This window comes from Eucyclogobius newberryi, unplaced genomic scaffold (assembly GCF_026437365.1).
Source record: "Eucyclogobius newberryi isolate DKJ021-1_F unplaced genomic scaffold, fEucNew1.0.hap1 SCAF_5, whole genome shotgun sequence".
Classification (NCBI taxonomy): Eukaryota; Metazoa; Chordata; class Actinopteri; order Gobiiformes; family Gobiidae; genus Eucyclogobius; species Eucyclogobius newberryi.
This window is the reverse complement of record NW_027316167.1, coordinates 18,917,838-18,942,160: the sequence shown is the minus strand read 5'-3', so window position 1 is coordinate 18,942,160 and position 24,323 is coordinate 18,917,838. Positions and strand designations below refer to the sequence as shown.

The following is a 24,323-nucleotide window of genomic DNA, read 5'->3' as shown; positions in this document are numbered from 1 at the left end:
CCGTTTGACACAGCGGCTCACACTTTAGAAGTTTACTCTCACTCGGTCCTATTAGCTGACATATAATTCAGGCACTTATCTTGCAGCCCAGCTTTATGAAGCATTCCTTTTTATCTGTGCACCTCCGTTTGATCACATGGCTCTAAATGATGATTCTGCTTTACACTTTTCTTTTAAAACATCAGTGGGTATACGGCAATCTGGGCCTAGAATTATATGCTCCAATGTCAATGAGGCATTTATGGAGGATTTTATGTTGCTAATTATCTCAAGCCATTATAGTATAATATGAACTTTCAGTGTTTCATGGCAAACTGAGGAAGTATGGACATAAAATGTACCTCAAACTCAAGGCTCAATGTAAACCATGAGCCTGTTACTCACATAAATATACACCTAAACTGCGTTGTACTAGAAGCAATACAGTATTTTAGGTCACGCAGGCACCAAATCACTGTAATTTGAGGATGTGTCTTGCAAAGTTAGAGATCCAAACTGTTCTAAAATGGCCCCTTGATTCCCCTGACTGGACCCATGTCTGCAGATACAGCTCCGCTCTTGACAAAGCTGTTAATGTTGTGCAAAGAATGTGCAAATTGCTGAAACAAGCCTGAGTGTGGGCAGAAAACACTTGTGGTACTTAGAACCAGCGATGGAACAAATTTGGTCAAATTGGTAAAGTGCCCAAAGGGAGGAGGGAGATGTTCCACAGAAAATCAATTCCAAGCTTGGGTGAGCTCAGGATTGTTTGGAAACTCTCCAATCTGGGAGGGAGCATAGAATTGCGTGTCAGGCAGAGACTGTTAAATAAGATTAGAATAAAGACCCAGAAAGCAGCACAGGTAGCTCACAGGATGGCCTTGTAACATCGCTGCGCTCCTGGCATTCATCACCAGCAGCAGGGAAACACTTCTGGAGCAATTACACCGGGTGCATGTAAATCCAGTGGACAGCAGAAACAACATTATGAGTTCTGTTTTGAGCAAGTTGCGTTTCCTGCTTAGATTTGTTCCTCGAAGCACCAATTAGGCTCGGCCTTCTGCTGCAATAGTTGAAAAGCCGACGATGGATATGTCATGGGACGGCGGCATCAAAGCGTATATCATTCAGCTTCATATTTATTAGCCTCGGAGATGAGTACTTCAGCATGTAAATGAAGCCACGTCCTTAATCGTGCAGCGTAACAAAGACACTCACATCAAATGAGTGGACACGTTAAGGTCTTTTTATGCTCGTGTGGTAAGAGAGAAAGATGAAAAGTGATTTCTATGTATCAGGTTTGTTTCCTACATTTAAAAACAATACATTGCAACTCTTTAGCCTGTATTTGATTATTCATAACCTGCATAAAACAACAAAATATAAAACCAAAGCTACAGCTATTTAAGTTATAGGGTACAAAGGTGCAACTGCAAATGGGTTTATTTATGCTTTGGTTTACTACTTTTTATGCCAATGTGGATGAAATACCTTATCCCGCAATCAATATTTGCACTGGCTTGAATAAGTTCCAAACTGCAAACCTTGTGATTAGACACTATACAGCAAACCAATTAATCAACACAACCCAATATCTGTTTTTGTTAAAGGGTTATCTTAGTACTATGGATGAATTAGGTTTTCAGGTTGCACTTGATGTCGATTTGGTGAAAACACTTTTTTGAGTCACCTTTGATGCACAGGGAGGATTCTACACATTAAACATATTTATTGAACAGGGACTCCTATTCACACAATCTCTTTGGACTTTGGTAGCATATCATGTCATTGTGCACCAAAAGAAGAGGTAGGCTCATTTTAAAAGATGGAATTAACGGGCCATCTTGTGTCCTCTGTCTCCTCCTGTGCTTCGAGCGCTTTGACTGAGACAGATGGGGCAGGTAAATCACAGCAGCTGAGTGGAGAGGCCTGCTGACAGCACATTAGAGCCTCTGCAATGAACTGTCACAAGCGTGGGGCCAAAGTAAAGTTTGATCATATGCGGCTGCTGTCCTGTCACACATCCTTAAAAGCAAATGGGGCCTAAGTGCTGCGCGCCTCTGAATGAGTCCGATGACAGTTAGAGCTGAAGTAGAGGGAGGGCAGTGCCAATCCATCGCCCCACCTGCACTTGGACAATCTGCAGAGGGAGAGTCAGAGAGGAAGAGAGAAGCATGTAAGTGTAAGAGCCTGTGACACAGTGTCAGTCTTCCACGTAATCACCAGGACCTTTAATAACCACCATTGCACTCTTTGTGAAACAGAGTCATGAACAGTTTGACACTTAAAATATCATTTCTGTATTATTTCTGTTTTGTAAAGTTACCAAAATATTGTTTTATGAATTGCAATAGTTTGGCAAAGCAAACACAAATGACATAAAGTGATTGTGTTGTTACGGTGACCTGGATAACACAGTTGTTATTGAAGAGTTAAGTCCTGTTTACCATAGTGCAAACCTGTCAGTCCTCCATTAGGCCCAGTGTTCAGGCCTGTGCCCACTGTTCAGCTGCCGCAGAGGCACTTCAGTGCTGGGGCATGTCTGCCATATACTGTAAAACACACTTTCACCTGCCTCTCAGTGGGCCTGAAGACTTTATCTGCCATCCAAAACAAGCATTTCTGAACAGGGATAATGCACAAACAATGAAATACTTGAAATTGCACTTTGTTCAAGGCTATTTAGGCTGGTAAGTGGTAGTTGTCTTTACAAGTGGAAGGTTTTACACATTTAAAAATTAACCAGATGGTTGAATAAAGCATGTACATTGTATGTGGATTACAGCATTAAAAATGAAACGATTTAGACAGGTCGTTGAAGGTCCCAGAGTCTTTGAGGGCCTTTATACAGTTTTCAATTGACCATTTAAGTAATGCCCAGGAGAGGATTTCTTAAAACACAATAAAGATGTTTGAAACAAAGAGGGTTTCCTTCTAACTCTACCTTGAGCATCAATGCGCCCTGCACAGACAGAAGCCTGGCTCTAAAGGCAGGGTGGAACAGCCGAGGCAGCCATTAGGAGCAATTTAAGTGCATGAAAGTCATGTCTGACAGGAGCACTCTCATGGACACATGCCTTTATTTTCTCCAAATGTGATACTGCCACTGCCAGGTTAGATCATTTTACCTCTAACTCTGCCACTTAGCTGCTCTATTGGAAAGGCCTGCTCTATTGTCATTGACCAAGCTAGCCTTTCCAACAAAAATAAAATTAAAAGTATATATTTGCGTAGCTTGATCATGTTTGAAGGAAGTGTTGAGCAGCACTTTTGAAATAAAATGCCTTTCAAACGCGTTGCAGATTCCTAAAATGGGGGGCAAGGGGAAATGCCTTTATACCTACAGCGTTGCCACAGTTCAGATGACAATTATGACAGCCCAGGTTTAATCATAGAATCGGGCAGTTCATTTTCTCAAAGTCAACATGAAACCTTGTCAAAAAATGAATTCTGTCTTTCTCTCCAGAGATAAGCAGGCTCCAGTGCACTGGGCTCATTCAGAGAAAAAAACTTGCAGGTCACAAGGCAGCGACTTGCATGTTTTCTTATTTTTTCACCTCCCCGCTCTATCCTCCCCCTCTCCTTTTTTCTGAAAACCACCCAAGAAGAGATTAATCATGAAGGGAAAACTCAACTTCACCCTCTAGCTGCAGGTCACAGTGCTTATTTCGTGTGGAATTGGCTTTCGGAAAGCAGAAGGCCTGCCCGGGGGGCAGGGACCTGATATGAGAGGAATTTGAGAATGAAGCAGAGGGGATTGATTAGCCCACTTCATATCCCACACTCCGTAAGCACAGTCCAGCTGCAATCTAACACACCGCTGAGCTGAATAGACAAGAGAAATTGGATTCCTTCCTAATATTTAACCTTCAAGTCAGCTCTAACAGCTGTTGATGGGCTGCTCTCCCAGGTAGTTACAAGAGGACTTTTACACGTTACATAGAGAGCGAATAGAAAAGTGGGAATGTGATGACTTTTCTGTAGGTTATTCAATTACTATGGTGCAAAGAGCAGCGAGGCCATTGAAGCACATCATCTGCATGCACCTGCACTGAGGGCTTTAATTTTACACCTCTCCTCATGTGAACAGGCTGAGAGGCTTTGTGGGCATGCACACACTGAAACTCACACAAAGAGCAATTAAGGCCATACAAGTGGAGTGTGCCGTTAATGCATGGATTATATACAGACATAATGAGACATAATGACTTGATATCAGCAGAACTATTTCTGATCCAAAGCCCAAAGACTTTTGAAAAGGCCGTGCAATGCTATTTTGTAACTCTCCATTCATGCACAGATGTGAGAACAAAGCGGCATGACTTCACGTCCTGAGCGGTCAGCATTTACGTCTCTTTAGTCACACGTTTGACTCATTAAGTGGCATTATGGTTACACTATACATCCGTGAATATTTACTGATTTATCCCTTTTGACTTGGGCTGAGCTTTCTCAATAAGAACTATGCACTGAATATACTGTGAAACTATGATAATTATGTGCTTAATCAGTAGAATCTGTTTCATTAGAAACATCACACATTTTTGATTTGCACTTTGTAAGGTTCCTGAGCTACAGCATGTCTCGAGATGTGAAACTTTTTAATTCACTTCATCACAACGAAAGAATTATAGCAACTCTCTAGCTATCAATGTATCGTTTTTACACACAAACTATTACTGTTGACATTGCTAATATGCTTTGCAGCAGTGTGGTAGACATATGGCAGATGCAAATACATTTCAAATCATTACAATTTATTTTATTTTTTTAACAGGATTTCAATGTTTGGACCAAATTTAGGTCAGTCTCTACAGCATTTGCATATTTCAAACCCAAGAAAGCGATCCCATAAACTGGCCTGGCACACAGATCTATAGACTAATGATGCTTTACATTTAATTACTGTGAGAATTTGAGTTTTTCTTTATAAGTTTGTCAATTAGACAGATCCAAATTATATCCATTAAAAATATGAATCTGGAATTGAGCAGTGTTGGGAATAAGTAAAGAAAACAGTGTTATATATATATCTATAATTAATCATCTAATCTCATTTATTAGGCTCGAGCGCCACAAGCTGGCGAGAGGCCTATTAATCTCGTAAGGCCGTGCAAAGCACGGCTGCGAAAGTGCGCGCATAGTGCGCACGAAATCGAGCGCGAAGCGCTCGCCCACTTCCAAACACTCACTAACGCACTCCTTCACTCACGCACGCCCCGTGCATACTAATTAGTAGTAGGAAAATGGAACATTACCGTTGTAAACGGGCGAAGCCCGTGCAAAAGTGCGCACTAAATGAGCACTTTACATTGGGATGACGACGTCATCCCCACATAAAGCACTCATTTGCGCGAAGTACCTCACGAATACGTTCCCCATCTCTTGCATGTTCCGTGCATATAAGCATGTAATGCAAAAAATGAACATTATTACTGTATAGAGGGCCAAAAACACAAAGTGGGCGGAGCCCACTCAAAATTAACGAAAGTACCCGTCAGTGACCAGGGACCCACACCATGAGGTAGGAAAGCGCGAGCGCTTTCCGAAAATGTATAGTTTATGATATTTGAAAAATGGGAAACATTGTTTTCGCATCGGAATATTCTTCTTCTTCTTCTTCTTCTTCTTCTTCTTCTTCTTCTTCTTCTTCTTCTTCTTCTTCTTCTTCTTCTTCTTCTTCTTCTTCTTCTTCTTCTTCTTCTTCTTCTTCTTCTCCTTCTTCTCGGGACAAACCCCCCTATTTTTCACCCAGTGAACATTGACGAAAAGTCACAAAAATTTACACACCTCTAAAAATCGTGCCTCTCTACAAAAAAATGGCGTGTCAGCGCCCTCAAATGTACCAAAAATGCATTAAGATAGAAAATGACCCAAAAAAAATCTTATCGTAGAATCATGAAATTTGGCGCAGAGGTAGATGGTGACAAGAGAAGTAAAAAATATTATTACGGCAACGCCGTCCGCCCAACCAAATGTCGGCCATATTGGTTCAAAAATGGCTAACTATTACTTTTACAAACTCCTCCCAGGGCATTGGCCCTAAAAAGCTGAAATTTGGTGAAAATGCTACTGAGGAGTGGGACATCAAAAGTTATCCAAATTACATTGATACCTCTCACGGTCTCTGTGCGGCGAAGCCGCAAACTGTAGCTAGAATTTCAGAAATCTCCCATATTTAAAATTTCTGCCGTTTGCGCAAATAAAGTCCGAATTGCGTCAAATTAGAATCAGTTGTTAAACTCTTTGCCCTAAACCTACTTGAAGTGAAATAAGTTAATTTGGCGCCACAGCGCCCCCTACAGATTTTATATGGAGGTTAAATGTTTAGTTTTGCGAAATTATATGAAATTTGACACACAACTCAATTTTGGCATCCCCATCAAAAAAGTCAATGAGACCCATGTCATAATTGTTACGGCTTTGCTGTAGCGATGACCGAAACCTCCCATGTTATTCCAATGGGGAAATTGCCAGAACATGTTTACACTTTAGACTTTCACAAACTCCTCTTAGGGCGTCAGCCCTATTAACCCTTAAATTTGGTGAGACTCATCTTCAGGGGTAAAAGTTATACACATTTTTATTCAAAGAGTCACGGTGTCTGTGCGGCAAAGCCGCACATTTTGCCAAGAATTCAAAATAAAATTGCTTTTTGATGGTGAAACAAAGGGGAGAAGATGTGACAGCGTCACAGATTCAGCAGTAAGCGTAATAAAAGGACAATTGGGGCGCGTTAGCGCCCCAATTGCCGATCATTGCCGCTTGCGGCTATATTTTATTGTTATTTTTAGAACATAAAACAACAAAAACAAAACTGGGCAAGACCAGGGACAAACCAAATCTCATCTCATTTCATCTCTGTAAGAAATTAAATTAGAAAAGAAGAAAAGAAGGTTACAACACATTTAGTCCAAAATAAAGGTCCCATTTAATCCAGTGTCTGTCGGATTTGTCAATTTTCAAATTAAGTCCAACAATGATTTTTTCCCCCCCATGTTGGAATAATCTATTTATCTGCCCTTATAATGCTGTTAGCTACTGTCAATGTAACAGGCTCGTCAGTTTACAAGCAGCAGTGATAGATTATTGCCTTTATAAAAACAGTCTTCTTAAAAATAAAATAAATGTCCTCTTGTTATGACATTTTCAACTGATTTTAATAAATTAATTCAAAACATAAATCTGCCTATGGGGTCATTTGTTATTATTACTGATATAAAATACTTTGGCTTAAAACAAGAAGCAATGTATTGAAACAGGTACAATAATGTAAATCCTTTGAGCTTCAAATTCTTGTTAATGTTAATATCCTTATTCAAGAAAATATAATCATTCATGTTTTGCTTTGTAGACAACACGATTAACACACATTTACAATTTAATTTATTATATATATATATATTTTTATTACAGTGCATTTATATAGCGCTTTTCTACCTTCAAGTTACTCATAGCACTTGACTAGACAATGTGGGTGAAGTGTCTTGCCTAAGGACAGCATTTCCTCTGGTGCCCCTCCCATCTCCCATCCCAGTACTAACCAGGTCCCGTCCTGCTTAGCTTCCCAGCGCTGACGAGATCAGCATTGACAAACAGTAACTTATTTGTACTCATATCCTGTGGTAAAATAAACTTGACAAACTAAACACATTTCCAGAGAAGGTCTTTCATCTTATAAATAGTGGCTGCAAACTTTGCATTTTCGCTGAAGTTCCTGCGTTGCACGATTTGCCCCAGCCCAAGAGACACATGTGACAACGAACACTTGTTTGGCAAATGCTAAACTAGGTACGACTCTTGGCCCACCGTCACCCAGAGACCTGCTCCATTTGCATGTTGAATCTCCTGATGCCAGCCAACCCGGTCTGAAGGGACAGAGCCCAGAGACAGCATAGCAACGCTTGTACATAAATTAGCCTTTATTCCCCCATCCCAAATCGCTCACAGATGCTCCAAGTCTCACCCCTTCTTTTTTGCATTGCAATTCGTTCATTCAATATAACAGAAGGGTTTCATACTGTAGTACCATATACACCAGATCTCCAGGGGTTTGCTGCACTGTGTCCATGGAACTGAAGATTTGGTTGGGCATCCTTGTGAAAGCTAAATATACACAGCAAAAATGGAATATCTAGCCTTGCTTAAAATTACCTGAATTCAGAATATTAATCTTATGTCGAGTAGTTTTGATGAGAAAAGTTTGGATTGCTTTATGTGACGTTGGGTATTTCACTGGTTTCAATACATTTCTGACCGGTTACAAGGTCATTTAGCATGGAGTAAGAAAATACATTTGAGGTAAGCAACAACAACAAAAACTTACCTCTTTGGTGAACAATTTGGGTTGAAAAAAGATTGAATATACTGAAACATGGCAGAAACAAGTTTAAATCAGTAAAATAATCTAGGACCGTACATCTTAACTAATCACTGTTATTGAAATCAAGATTAGTGTCTGAATTCAAGTCTAGTTTGTTATTTTTCAGAAGATGCAGACCACATTCAGCAGTGTGGTAGAACATTAGGCCTGTAACCTGAAGATCGTGCTTGAATCCCAGTTCCAAGCAGTACGTCCTTAGGCAAGACACTTCACCCACCTTGACAATCCTTACATATCCACATCCACTTTATTTAGCACATTTTCAAAAACAAACAGTTTCTAAAGAATTGCACCACACAAAAGCACAAAAGGTTTAATAAGTGCTCATTTTGATCTAGTCCCAAAACAATAAAACCAGTAAAAGCAAAACCATAAATCCATAAAATTGTCACCTTTGCTGAATGCTGCAACTGTCCTGTAAAATAAAGCATTAGGGCCCAAAAAAACAATGTATAATTTAAAAAAAGTTTATAATGTAAAAAAATATAAACCACAGAAGACCTCACAACTTACTGGTGAAGCACTTTGAAAGACTTGCATTTGCAGACATTACATGAATATAGTTTACCTGTAGTTTAATTCTGCGCAGGGATAGAGCAGAAGATTGTGTTTTCTGTTTGATGACTAAAAGAGAGTTGAACAGTCTATATCCTCATGGCCAGTAGCTTATTGCTCTAAGGTCAAAAGCTGTCACTCGACAAGCTGACTCTTGTCTTGATCCAGTCAGTAGTTAAGTTTGAACATTTGTACAGTTGTATCCTCAAATTAAGTTTTTTAAATCTTTTTTTCCAGAGAGGGACAAGTGATCTAAGTGCAGAGACTACAGAAACACTCCCACCAATCTGTTCTTCTAATAGAGAGTGTGAAGACTGATGACCACAGTGATGCTTTCAAAGGGCCTCCTCATCGCTCCTCACAGCCTCAGTCCTGCCTGGCACATCATTTGCCAATGTAGCACACCACACACACAATTATTAATAGAAACATATACCCATGGCAGTTTTCCATTGTCTAATTAAATATTATTCCCAGGCGTTTTTAAATACAACTTCCCCCAAATGTACAATCTATTTTTTCTGTTGCTTGTGTGCATGATATAAGACATCAAGTCAATAATTTATTAAATTACGTTTCCCATTCATTTTCTTATATCTATAATTGATCTCTCCAGTTGAAATTCTGTTGTTCCTTTTACTGAGGCAGTCTGCGTAGAGGCGCGTGACATAAATGTGAACAGGCTTGGACCCCTTGGCCTACATGGACAAAGAGAGAGTGCACGTCACAAAAAACACTGTTAAATCGTTTTATGCGTAGCACATAACATGTTTAAACACCTGGTAATACCTATTCAAAGTAGCAATCATGTAACATTTCAGTGTTCGTAAATATGACATGCAATACTGACAAAAAAATTTAATATAAATATTTATATCCGATGATTTAAAATGTCAATTGTCTGTGAAATGATTCACAAAACTGCAGGGAAAATCCCCTTGAACCCAACTACACTCGTTTTGTGTTTTGTAATATATATAGCCCACGTGCTATGTTCGGGCCTGGACGACCCACAGGCATCTGTAGTAGAACATCTCCCCCTCCCTCCACAACCAACATACAAAAAGAGTAGTCAGATGGTGACAAAGAGAGGGAAGATAGTCCACACAAAAGTGGTCTCACTCCCTGAAAGAACGAGACATTGAGGATAGTCAAGTCCAAGTACCTTGGAATACCACAGGCAAATGCCAACCTAAAAGAGGTAAGTGGTAACAGCCAAATGTCGTCGAGTAAAGTAAGTACTGTAATAGTAACAAGAAACTAGTTCAATGGCAAGAAGTCCCGTGCAATAAACAGCTACATCCTGTTAGTGATCAGATACTCTGCAGGAAGAATAAGATGGCCAAAGGAAGACATACAGACCCCAGACGTTAAGACATGATAAGCTCCTGACCATGCATGGAGAGTTCCACTCCAAATCCAGCACCGAGACTGTACTCTAGCCGTGAGGAAGGAGGCCTAAGAGCCACTATCCAGGATGAAAGTTCCAAGAGCCATAACTACATCAAGGCAAGGCCCCAACAGATGACGTGCTCAGTGAATGTCTCCGGCAATGGAGAACAGAAGATGAGGTGTTGGAGAAGGGACAGAAGAGGACAAGCCCCTACATGGGATGTACCATCGTAACATAACTGAAGTGGCTGATATCACGAAATCCAACCAATGGTTAGAAAGATCCGGTCTGAAGGACAGCACAAAGGCCTTGATCATGGCAGCACAGGAACAAGCTCTGAGAGCCAGAGCAATGGAGGCCCAGATCTACCACACCAGACAAGACTCAAGGTGTAGGCTGTGCAAAGAGGCCCCTGAGACCATCCCGCACATTACTGCAGAGTGTAAGATGCTGGCAGGGACAGCATACATGGAGCGCCATAACCAGGAGGCTGGCATAGTGTACAGAAACATCTGCGCAGAGTAGTGGGACATACCTCCAAAGGTGGTGGAGAACGACCGAGCCAAGGTCCTCTGGGACTTCCAGATACAGACAGACCGAATGGACTTTGTGGTGGTAGATAAACAGCAGAGGAAAGCCGCTGGGGTTGACCTGGCAATATAAGGTGATGGCAACATCAAGAAAAAGGAACAGGAGAAACTGGAGAAATACTAAGGGCTCAGAGAAGAGCTGAAGTCATGGAAGGTGCAGGAAAAAGGAGTACCCATGGACATCGGCTAAGGCAGTGACCCCCAAACTGGAGGAGTGCCTACTACAGATCCCTGGAAAAACATCAGACAACTCAGTACAGAAAAGTGCAGTGCCAGGAACAGCAAAGGTACTACTCAAAATCCACAGGCTCCCTGGCCTCTGGTAGAGGACCCGAGCTTAAAAAAAGGAATGAGACCACCTGTGGAGGGTGAGAAGGGAATTTTTTATTAAATATATATACATTTTCATCACTGCCTGGAGGGCCATGAAAGATTCCTCTATAACCTTTGTTTTCAACAACTCTTCTACATGCAAGTGGTGCCATAATCCAAGCAGACCACAATACAATACCGTAAATTAACAGATAAATTAATAATATATAAAAGGGATAAAGTTGGATGGTGAAAGAAAAACAACCATCACCCAAGCCAAAGTCACAAAGGTGGTTGGAAAGCTCTATGGCAGGCGAGGCCGGATCAGATGGGTCAGTGTTGTTCTCTGTTTGTTACTGGTCAAAAATTCTGTCTCTGCTTTACTGCTTTATAAAAGTGTTTCCTCTTACTAAAGGTAAATTATTAGAAAATATATTGTCCAATGTAAAATTAGTATTTTAAACCTGCTATAAATGTTTCAAGCTCATACAATATTGCTGCATAATGTTACTGTATCTACAGTGAGAGATGACCAGGTGCCAAAAGCAAAAAATGTTCCTTAAACAAAAGGTTATGGTTGTTTCCTTATCTCCTTTCCTCTTGACAACACAAGGTCACTTCAACATTGCTCGTCCTCAATATCTGTTGGAAGCATTTGGTGGCTCCCTTTTTCATGTAAGTCCACCCTTGCTATCAGGTTACAGCTACTAGAAAAATCTCCACAAAAATATGTTTCAGATTTTGAGCAGTACTTACACGTCAGAACTTGCATGACCTATGGATTCAGACCCATGTGAGACAGTACCTCAGCAGTCTAGACATTTTAACGCTTATTGTGTCTTCACCTAAATATCTTCAGACAGCATTGAATCTCATGCATCTTTTAGGTTTATTGGCATCTGCAGCCACACTGTTGGCCCCTGAGGGCCGTTGCATATGGGACCCCTGTTGTGCTACTGGGATTGGACCTGCCTTTGAGTACCCTTCCTCCTTCTGAACACATGTTTAACCTTTGTAAGTGCTCCAACTGATACAATACTATGGAAAGGAACAGAGGGGAAGTCTACACAGAAAGTAATGGAGGCAAAATGCTCACTGGGTCAAACATTTTTTCCCTGACAATTTCCCAGCAGGGGCACAATTATGACCCATTTATAGACTTATTTACTGCTACAGAAATATTAGCTAAATCACTCACAATTTTAGCAAAAGCACATCTCAGATCTGTGGAGAGGCGAGCCCTCTCACTGAAGAATGCACTTTTTGTTTGTATTGAGCCATAAAACACTTTCATAAAAATAAATGCTGGATAAATAAGTGGAACATTCCAGGCAAGCTCCATGGAAACAGGCAAGTAACAAAAGAGAACCAACAGAAAAAAATCTGCACACAACGTTTCATGATTAACTCTCAACTTAAGTAAGTTTTAATACTTTCTTTATCAAATAAATTGATATTAATATTACTGTTTATGCCTTATTATGAAACTTAATAATTCATAAAATATTGCAATAATGTATACTTTTTCAATAAACCTAAAATTACATCTGTCAAAAAGTGCGCCTGAGCCCAAAAATATTTCCCAAAATATTCAGTGAAGTACTATTTCCTCAAAACCTACTGCTGAACTAGTTATAATAAACCCACAACTTAGGGGTCCTCACCTCAGAGAGAGACAAGCTAGACAAGTTCATGTGGGGCTCATCTCCCTGTGGCCAGCATTAGAGAGCAGATGATTAAATATTTACATAAGTCCATTTTCCTTCATTTCAAAATTCAAGTCTAGCATCAGAAAACCATTTCCTTCCCATAATTACAATTTCCTTCTAATGTGATATTTACAATGAAATCTTCCCATCAGTCGAATTTCTGACTGATTATTTCACCCCCATCACAGCAGGTATCCCGCAGAAATGAGTTTATGAAATAGGAGCTTAAGTAATGGAGGCCTTTTGACCTGTGCTGCAGCCTCATTACTTAATGTCGAAGTAAAGCTGAGCATTTGTGACAAGCATGTACAGTGGAGAAAGATCAGAGGAAGCACTAGTTTGTTTCAATTTCACCCCCAAAAGCCGTTGTGCTGTTGAAATGGTGCGCGCAGACATCAAACAGTCTGGAAACATTCTCACACAATGATCTGATGCCATCTGAGACGCACCAGAGTACAGCAGCCTGACACGCCGCTGATTATTCATGGCTCTCGCGCTCATTATCCTTCAGAAGGACCAACAGTGTGTCTTTGTTGTGGTAAGTGAACACTGAGATGTTCCAAGTTGAGTTTCAAACACGCTCACAGAAACGGTTCCTCCGAGGAGACAGAGGAGGAGGATACATCTCCCGCTGCTATGGTGTAAGCAGACATGGATAAATATTTGCAGTGCAGTTACAGTATCACACAGAATCGCTGTGAGGAGCGTGTGGGGCCTCTTCTCCTGCTTGTGCCATTTTATTCAGAGTTTTGTGCAGTTTGACCTAAATAAGAAATAAATTGTTGTATCGCGGCTTGACAATGGCTAGTTCAAGACATACATTAGCCTCGGCATGTGCATAGATTTGACTAAATTATCTGCATTGAATCTTGTCATTGTAAAATTTGATTACAATAGACCCAGCATCCATGTATCAGTTCATAGTCCTCAGTTTATTATTTGGCGCTATGCTTGAAAATAGCACTTTGATTAAATAAGTCATCGGGAGGCGATTTAATCCGAAAGGCCCCATGTGTGAATATATAACGCTCTGAAACAGGGGGACTACATAGCAGCACAAATGATATTGGTTTGCCGGAGAGCGGGCCTAAAGTTGTTGTTGAGTGAATTTCTGCTTACCCACTGCACTCTGGCCCCGTGCTGCCTGTGTTTTACCATCGCACACATCCATCACACAGTCAAGAATCATATCAATACTTGCCCATTTCCCCATTTGGGCCAAGCAGAGTAGATCAATTCATTTAAAAGGAGCCACGGCCAGACATCCGTTTTAGAGATTAGAACATATATTGGCTAGTCATCTGACGGAGGGTTGAAGGTTCATTAAGTCAATGGAATCCTTAATCAATAGACAAACTTTAGCTGGAGGCTTTTATGGCAGCGTTTCTGTGTATCTCGTTACACTCATGAGTCACCAAGCACAACGCGTTTTAAATTGTGTTACTGCACTTTGGCTTTTGTGCTTGGTTGACTAATCTATGAGAGGTTATTTCTGTCATGTTGTTCAACAACGTGCTTATATCAAGAGCTGTGCAGAAGTTCAAAATCATGGAAATAGGGTAAGTACAGTTTGTACACTGCTTTTAACAATTATATATATATATATATATATATATATATATATATATATATATATATATATATATATATATATATATATATATATATATATTGGAAATAGCCAGGCAAACTGAGAAAATGGACTTCTCATTTATGTTGAGCATACATGAACTGTATTGCTCACAAGTTCACAGCGCAAATAAACACATTGAAGTCCCAAATGTTTTTACTTTCACTTTGAACATAGTGGACCAACACAAGTGAGTCTGCGGTGGAGGGACTGTTGTTTGTCATCACTGCTGCTCTAAAAGGAATGAGTATATATCCAAACACATGGGTCCTTTCTGTGTGGCATTTGCATGTTTCTCCTTGCTTGACCAGCCAGTCCCTCCTACATTCTGTTCAAATGCAGGGAGGGCGTGAAAAGCTCTCCTTACTTGAGACGGTCAAACCATTGCTGCTAATTTGTATGTAACTTATGTCTCTCAAATATGGAAGACATCTCCTCTCAAATATTCTCATAACATTCAGAACAAAGAATAAAAACTTAACTAACCCTTACCTCAGATTTATACTGTTTAGTGCTTGGCTTGTTGAATCTGCAGAAATCAGCACTGTTAGTTTAGTTTCCCCTTTTCCTTGTAAGCCACCATGTTTATTTAGACATGAATGGACCACGCTGTGATTGGTTAACCCGCCTATCAATCATGCCCTTTGGAAATAAGGTCTTTGTAAAGCGTGTGGTCTTGACTGGTCAGGCAATGTTTCAGCCCTGGGTTGGGTGGGTTTCCCCTGGGCACTCCAGTTCCACCCATCACCCCAAAACATGCACAATATTGTCCAAGCCAAGCTCTGGATCTGGATCTGGGTCCCTGAGCGCTGTACAGCAGCAGCTCACTGCTTCTGACAGGTGACTCCTGCTCCGGAGGGGTCAAATCAGATTGGGACTCTCTGGTTAAGGTATTAATAAAGTATACCTTAACCTTAACCTTGGATTCAGAATATCATGTTAGAATGTGAGTGGGACAGTTATTCGGTTTTCCTGACATCCATGAGTCCTCTGCGCCCCAAAAAGTGTGGAAACCCAACATTTATGTATGTGTGTGACTCAACTCGGGGGGTTCTCTTATGGGGGGCAAAAATCAAGTCTATAATATAAATCATTTTTTATTATTAGCTCAGGGACATGATTTGAAGGTCAGATATGGGTTAAAATAGTTTTAGGTTATGGCGTAGGTTAATGTTAGGCAAGTTGTGATCAGTCTTCAGGAAATGAATGTAAGTCAAAAAGATGTCCCCATTAGACATGTAAAGCCAGCATGAGTGTGTGTCTACTGACCACAGTCTCCTGGTGTAAGTCTCATTATAGTCACATCAAAGAGACTTGAGCTTGAGAACAGCAGGAGCTCCATTCAGCTACTAACCCACTTTACACATTCAAATATAACAGCATCACTCTGCAACCAGCTGTTCAAATGCTCAGAACTTTCCAAAGTAACACATACCATGGTTCATATAGTGTGCTTTTGGTTTCTCTACTGTCTTGTCTTTTTATATATTTATTGTCAAAATATTTGTTTAAATAATTCAGATCTGAAACAAAAACAAAACAAAAACAACAAATACACTGTGGCATACTTTAACAGAATAAACATGGAAACATTTGATGTAACATTTTTTAACATTTAGACAGTTGCAGACAAACAGAAACAAAAACTGTCCCATTGACCAGTCACCGCTTTTCAGTGTGGGAGTATTTGGTTTCTTCCTCATTAGCCGGGCGCATGTCTTCAGTCCAGTACTTATCAGTCTGAACACAGGCACTTGTCCCTTGTCCCACAGCAGATATGGTGCAGTTCCAACACTTTTCTCCATATTCAATTTATCAAAGTACGTGTATTGTTTCGCCCATTTTATGGAGGCTTGATGGGGTAAAATAATACCTATTAAAGATTGTGTATTGAATACATTCATCCCGGGCTTCTCTGACATTGCAATCCCCCCTCACAAGACTTTTATTAACGTTTTTAACCCATGGGCCCGTACCATTTAACATTATATTATTACAGGCATTACAGGACTGGACATCTTCCTCAAATATCTATAATCCTCCTAATACCTTTCTGTAACAATTTAGCCCAATATACTGGCTGATTATCCTTTTTTTTTTTACATTTAGGGAAAGCTTGCATTTTTATGAACCTCCAGCCATAATATCCATGTAAAGTCTAAAGAAATGCTGCTGCTCATTCTATTTGCTTCTGTGTTAAAGCAATAATAGGTGTGAAAGGAGAAGTCAAATCTTGTTTTATGAAAATCCAATCCAAATCCAGACATGTCCTTCTTTTTTTGGTTAGCAGAGCCTATTGATATTTATGCAGGGTTTACCACAATTTCATAACATATCTTTAATAATCAGGTTATTATATTGTAATAATGTGCTTTGGAATTAAACATAACATTCCTCCATAATTATCAAAAGAAAAAGGAGGTTGGGGTTTGCCTTGTCTGAATAGCAACTTTATTTCAACTCATATCAGAGCGTTGCTGGTGTGACCCAGAATATGAAGCCCAATGGAAAAATATTGAGATTAATGTTGTGCCGGGGCTTCCTGTACAGGCCTTACTGGCAGATGGCAAACAGTCGAGTCATTTGGAGGAAATTAAGAATCCATGGGTGAGAACTGTCCTTGCAACATGGAAGGAGCTAATCAAGACATACAAACTGAACAAAGATGGTAAAATCTTAAACATATGACCAAGGTTTTCTATCAAATAGAACTGACCTGAGATTCAAGGTCTGGATTACAAAAGGTAAATAAATAAGGAAATATTATAACCAAAAAATTAAACAAAGTAACGACCATTATAACCCTCTGATTGAAATATGTATTCAAGCCTATAAATCTGAACTTTCAAGGGAATACTATCTAAACTATATAAATGTATTATTATCCTGGACAACTACTCTACTAAATGTATTAAAAACAAATGGGAAAGATAAAGTAGTTTTGTTCTGACTGATGAGGAGTTGGGATGTTGTTTGTATATACCAGTGGAGGACCACAAAATCACATGTCTGGAGGGAATTTTGTTGGAAAAATGTGTCACGTTTCTTCAGTCAGGAGGCAAACCACTACCACGTGTTCTGGGACTGTCCCATTAGACTTCAGAACTATGCACTTGGGCCTCAGAACCCCTGCCATGGACACAATAATGAATACCTTTGGAATATAATTTTGGCAACAGGAAAAAAAAGCCATCACAAGGAAATGGATGACACAAACCCTCAACAAGGACTGGACTGACATTATAACAGACATTAGACATATCATGGAAAAAAAAAAATTCTGACTTGAAAATTGACAAATTTGAACAACTTTGGGTGAGATGGGATGTTTATCTTGGACATTATTTACGGTATGTTTAACTATTTGGTGCCATTATTATTATTTCTCATTGTATTATGTCACAAAGGCGCCGGTCCAGCTGGCAGCCCGGTGCAACGCTCCGCTCTTTTTTCACACTTTTTTCACACTTAATTGTGCTTTATCTTTTGTATTTTGTAAAAAAAATGTCTACTTTAGTTGTACGATTGGGACACGCGCTGGAATCGCTTTAATTCAACTTGTTTCGACTGGATTATTGAGTGTTTTTCGTCGTGTCGTCGTGATGTGCGCTAGCTCCGAGCTAGCCTCATGAAACTGCGGAAAACCATCGTCTTACCCGGAGATCGTCACGTTATCCCGGCGGACATCCTAATTTCCCCCCTCCATCCCTTTTTGGGAAATGGGAGGTTTTGTCTATAGGAGTTTTTGTTTATAAGAGATCTTCTATTAGGAGTGTTTGTTAAACTTCCTATAATCTGTTATCTGTCCTTTTCCTCTGTATCTACCTGCGTTGTATCAATGAAATTTGTGTGGAAAATAAAGGATTATCTCTCTCTCTCATTATTGCTACTTTCTTTTGCTCTTCGGTTGTGTCCACAGCTGTTGTGTTTTGTGTGTCTGTAAAAAACAGTGTCAAATTAAATGTACACTACTTGCTACTAAATCTCGTGTTCATTAGTTTATTTGTATTTGATAGCACATAGAACTTAATCATAATTGGGTTCTTTACATTTCTTGAGACACAAGGGTCAAACCACTTTTCATAATGTCTAAAATCACATGTCATGGATGCAGTTTTCATTCTTTAAATGACACAGTGAGTGAACAATGATGGTGGCAGTTAATAACAGTGCGGTGCCAACAGCAGTTCCCGGGGATCTGACTAGCTGTTCTGCACTCTATATTGGCCTGTTCTTCAAGTGCAAAAAAAAAGCGCAACCTAGATGAGAATTTTTTGCTTCAGTGGCTATTGAAAGATGAGGCAATAAACTGCTAAACTTGAGTAATCACACACTCCCCCGGGAATTTCTCAAATGGGGATGGTCAAAAAGCTTGAAATTTGAACCCCATCGTCACAGCCTGAGCTTTAACATTTGATGGGATTCATTATTGTGGCCAACTGAATACAAGTGTCTACTGATTACTGCGGCCACCATTTAAAGTTCCCACCAGTGTGTGTTTCTGCGGCACAGCATCAAAAGGATTAAAATCTCAATTCAGTCCAGTCAATTCTTCAGTAACAAGATTTCATTAAGAGTAGACAGGGAGGAAAATGGAGTGGAAAGCACTGAAACAGCTGGACTATAAATTATAAAAATGTGCTTTCTGCTAACTGAACACACCTTCAGCTTGCACATGCATTATTATTTAATGTTCAGAGGAGCTTGTTTTATGTAAATGAGAGTCTCTTCTATTCTCTTCTCAATGCCAGGTACTTCCAAACCAAGCAAAGGGAGAGATTATGCAAACCAATTAACATATGAAAATAACGTATTAATGTACTGTCTCTGAACTGTATCCAATCAGTTCCTTTTCACTGGCGTGTGTACAAAACAATTAAAATTAAATTTATACTGCTTTTCCCTAACATATTCCGGTGCAAATGGAATCGATGAAACAAATGCTGACAAAAAGTTTTACAGGCCTGTGCTCTTCCTTAAAGGCACACCGACTTTAGGAATATTTATAAGATGGCACACTAATAAATTCAACTCTTTGTTTCTCCCTAATGATGTGTGCATCTGAGACAAAGCACTGAAATCCATAGCTGTAGCCAGGTGCTAATGAATGGCTTACAGTATGCTGTCCGCTAATTACTACTGCAACATAAATAAAACACAAGACAATCAATTAGTGTAGACATTTGTTTGTTAGTCATGGGCACAGGGTCCTCCAGGCCAAGGCTCTGCAATAGGCCTGATATCTCCATGGGGGTCAGTTAAAAATGTACGTGCTCAGAAAAATCACATTTACACTTTCAGGCACTTGAAGGAGTTGCAAAACATGCAGAAATGATGAGCATTTCACAATTGAACTAAGCACAACCTCCATTTTGTCTGCATGTATTTGAACATAGTCCTTCTGTCCTCGTCCACAGCAGCTCCTCATCCACCCGACACGTGAGTGATCTGAACCAGAGCAGTGCATTAACACTGCATGTGGAGCACACTAACTGAATGATCTCAGCATTATGTGGCCTCTGGCCTGGTCTATCAGCGCACTTTGATGCATAATTCCTGCATTAATGTAATTTACATTTTAACACAGTCCCAAAAGTAAACTGATTAGTGGATAGTATTCTCCTAATGTGCCAAGAGGAGCCACATGTCACATGTGCTCGCCGAGGGACCAGGACAAACTGGCCTTGTACAGTATCATGCCCCAAAAAAGGTCAAGTAACACACTTCTCATAGAGTATAGACTATAGCAGTGGTTCTCAACATTTTTTAGTTGCGACCCCCATAATAGCAACTATTGTTGTTTGTGACAAACACAACAAAACACAAAAAATAGGCTATCCACCCCGCAAAGACAGAAAATAGCCTCATTTCTATTGAGAGATTTTATTGGCCCAGATAAATACATTTATTAGGCCAGCAAACAGAAATATACATTTATCACTGCATTTGAAGGGTGTCAAGTCTTATACATTATATATTATTATTACATACATTTTCAACAATCCCCACATCCTCTGGGGACACCCCAGGTTGAGAACCACAGGACTATAGTATGTCTGGAGAGCAATTTAAGATTCAATAAACCAGGAGTATCAAAGAATTTGAAACTTTTTTTTTTTTTTAAGCATTGTTTCGATCTGCCTCCACAACTTTAATAAGACTCGGAACATTAATATTAGTTTGGTAAAACATCAAAATGCTTGCATTTTTTCAATTTTACAGTAAAAAGTAAAAAAGAAATGTTTGGACCAACTTAGAAGAAAGCCTGAGGGCCAACAAAAATTGGTTTGAGGGCCGCATTTGGCCCCTGGGCCTTATCATGGACTTGCCTGCATTAAGCAAACCATTTTTTGCTGTAAAAAAGTTTATCTGGAGGATGTCCTCTTTTAACTTAGTTTCACTTAACTGTGATACATTCTGAATTGCCACGTGTCCATCAGTGTCCCTGCTGAGTTTCAGATTGACTGGACAAATTAAGGCCCTCATTGATGATAGAAGGGCTTAAGTAAGTGCAACAGGATTGCAGTCCCATGATGCAATGCTCCCAGTGATTACATCTGCTCCATTCTTTCATCTGCTCCATTGTTAGGTGGAAGCTGTCACATTAGAAAGAGCATCGGGGCTTCTTCCCACCCCCAAGTTGTCCTGTTTTCCCCCTGCAGCAGTTGGCAGGGTGGCAGGCCCATACAAAGGAGCGCGCACCGGGAGCACAGGGGGGAGCACCGTTAGAAGGAAAACAGTTTGGGAATTAAGGTCATTAATTTTCCACTTTCAAGGGCTGCCACACAGACTGAGATAAAGTCAGCATAAATATTCTGCTGAAGTTTCTCCTGTTTTTCTCCTCTCCCCATTTTCATCGGCAGCCCATTTATCTCCATGCTGTCAATTAGAGGCGAAAGCAAAGAACTAATTAGGAACTGTGCAATTTTAATTAGCTGTTTTGATAATTAAACTAATTGGTTCCCTTGTGTTTCTGCAATGTGTGCTGAGAACTTTTTTGATATCTGGGCAGCAGATTTCCCATCCGCTAGTTAATTAGTCACTTTTGCATTAAAAAGGAGCCTTCCTTAATAGCCTTAATTTGCAGTTGAAAGGAGAATCTACCATCAATAATTTGTGTAATTGGTAACCGTTTGATTGTAATTTAGAGGCACGGCCGGACTCTGCATGTCTAATTCCTAATGACTAGGATTAAAGTTGGATTAACTGTTTGGGAAGGGATTCACTCTCCTCTCTAACCCCCAAATGACACCTTGTCTCCATGTGATTGGTCATGAAATTCAAATCGACGAGGTGAGCGGCAGGGCTTTTTTCTTTTTTTTTTTTTTTTTTAATACCTCCTATACAGTGAGCTTGTCCAGATACATGAATACATCCACATACATGAATTAAAACAATAAACGAGAGTTGCAGTTTACTAATGCCCTGCTGTTACACTCTCCCCTCTTGTGGGGAATCATGTCCTAAAATAGCCACTAGGAGGAGCAGCACTGAAACCTCTGCGGTGACAGTGACTAGAACATTATTGATTCTAAGACTTTTAGTCATTCGTAACATTAAGTGCAATGTGCATGAATGTATTAATGCCACATGCATGCAAAGTATATGTATTAAAGTCAGTATGTCTAAACATCATCATTGCATGCTTGTGTACAGGTTCTGTTAACTTCCGTATGCATTTTAATATCGCCAAAGGCCTCTTCTATATAACAACGTGGGGCATTGTCACTTTTCTGATTAAAAAGCCCCGTTCATGTGGCTTAGGCAGAATACAATTAAGGGACATGGCTCTAAAAGCCTATTGCACATAAAAGGAGCACTCTCCACTGAGCCTTGCCTGTAAATATCATGTTTGATATGGGCTTTTAATCTTCTTAGCCATTCTCAACTATAGAATAGGCTCATCCCTTTGCTCAAACCCCTGTCCAATGGCTGTGCCCGAGGACGAATGGGAACACAACACTAGTGTGCTATCTGATTAGGTAGGGTTAATTACAGAGCACTGTTTTGTAGTGGCTGCATTTGAGAGCCGCCCATAAATAGATGGGCATGGCTAATGCATGCCCAGAAATGAATTTTAATTAACTGAGTATCAAACAGGCGCACTCAGGAGTGTGTGTCCTGGATGTACTGACCTGCTGTGGGCCGGAGAGGAGCATGACCACACCAAAGGCACAGGGCCCCACCATTACCTGTACAGAAACAGATACAAGGCAGATCAGTGACATCATTACAGTGAGCGAGTCCTCTGTGTTTTTACATGAACATAACAGAAACCGTGCGTATTACTCAGTATTTTTCCTTGCCTTTTCCAGCTGCATTTGATCCCTCCATACAGTCAGGTGTCAAATGCCTGTTTCAAGTTGATACCAAAGCATTTCCTCAGTTTTCTGTGTGATTGGATTAATTATGTGTCAGTCACTTTGCTAGAGGTCAGTGGACATACATTCTTGGTCATAAGTCATCAATCTCTGTGACCATGGAGATGAAAAGTCAAGCATGTCAGCCAGAGAGCTGGACAGAGAGGGATCAGACCATTGATTTCAGGGCCAACCCAATCTCACCAGCAGCCTGTTCCCTTAACTGAAATTATCCCCATGGGCCATATACACTCCACCTAATACTAATATGATATGTGTTTCATTTTCTGCCAACTAACAGTATTTTAAGGGAACATTACACTTGTTCTACTTTTATTCTTAACATCATTTAAGACAAGGCAGTTTAGTCCCACTTGCAAAGAATTGTATTTCAACTGTGTTTTTGGTTAATTTGATTTCCAGTATGAGTTACTTGTTTCTCAATTCTTCAAATATATATTTTTGGTGAGATGTCATTAACTTGTTTTTTATAAAGCTGGCATAAGTGCATAACTGCAAGTCTGGTTAGGTGTGGGCATGTAGGGGCAGTGCTTTGCATAAGTAGCACTAATGATAATGTAGGACTCAAATATGTGGCGCACACAGTGACAGAAGGCAGGGACAGACTGAGTAAGCTCACACCAGCCATGCAGACAGCCTGCTGGCGGCTGATGAACCCGCATCACTGTAGCTTCTCTCCACTCCTCTCCACTCTCCTAAATGGCTAATCTTTGTTGGATCTCACCCTTAATTGGTTAACAGTCTCCGCAGGGCAAGTGAAAGTGGTGCTATTTAGGGCTGCACCATGGAACAGAAACACTTTCATCTTGGCAATAACAGGCAACAATTATATTACTAGATTCGAAAGAGAACCTTTCTATCTCGCCACTAATCAAAAACACTGCCCATCTGTTGTGCTGTCTCTTTTCAAACGACTGTTTATCTGCGCCGCGTATGATAACTAGGTCTGGACACTAATTAACTGCTCAACAGACCGCAATTAGATTCTATTTCTATTAAATTCAAACAAAAACTAGCAAGAAAAAGGGTCCTTGTATTTTATGTTTACTCCAACTGGTGGAGCAGCATCAGTGTCTCTTTATGTCTCTTTCTCTCCCATCTCTCTCCCTCTCGCGCACGGACACCGCTCGTGCGTCAATTCGCGCTATTAAGTGCATACGCGCGCGCCACCTCCTCCTCCTCCTTCACGGCGCACGGACGCATGTCAGGAAGACGCGCACGTTACGCACACGCTTTCCCTTAGCTGTGCTTTTGTGTTTTGTCAGAATTAATGAGAAAAGTTCCCTTGCCCTAGGGGTAATTAGTGTCCTTGGAGTTAAATAAGCTAATACTTAGACACCTCTGGCACAAGCAATTATGTTTGTGTATTGAATAATTGATTCAAAGAGGGG

At 40.2% G+C, this 24,323-nt stretch overlaps 1 protein-coding gene across 1 annotated transcript in view; it reads right to left on the bottom strand.

Annotated features, from left to right (window-relative positions):
• The window catches only part of rras2 (RAS related 2), a 316,645-nt gene that overhangs the window by 185,157 nt on the left and 107,165 nt on the right, over nt 1-24,323 (bottom strand). The window lies entirely within an intron of this gene.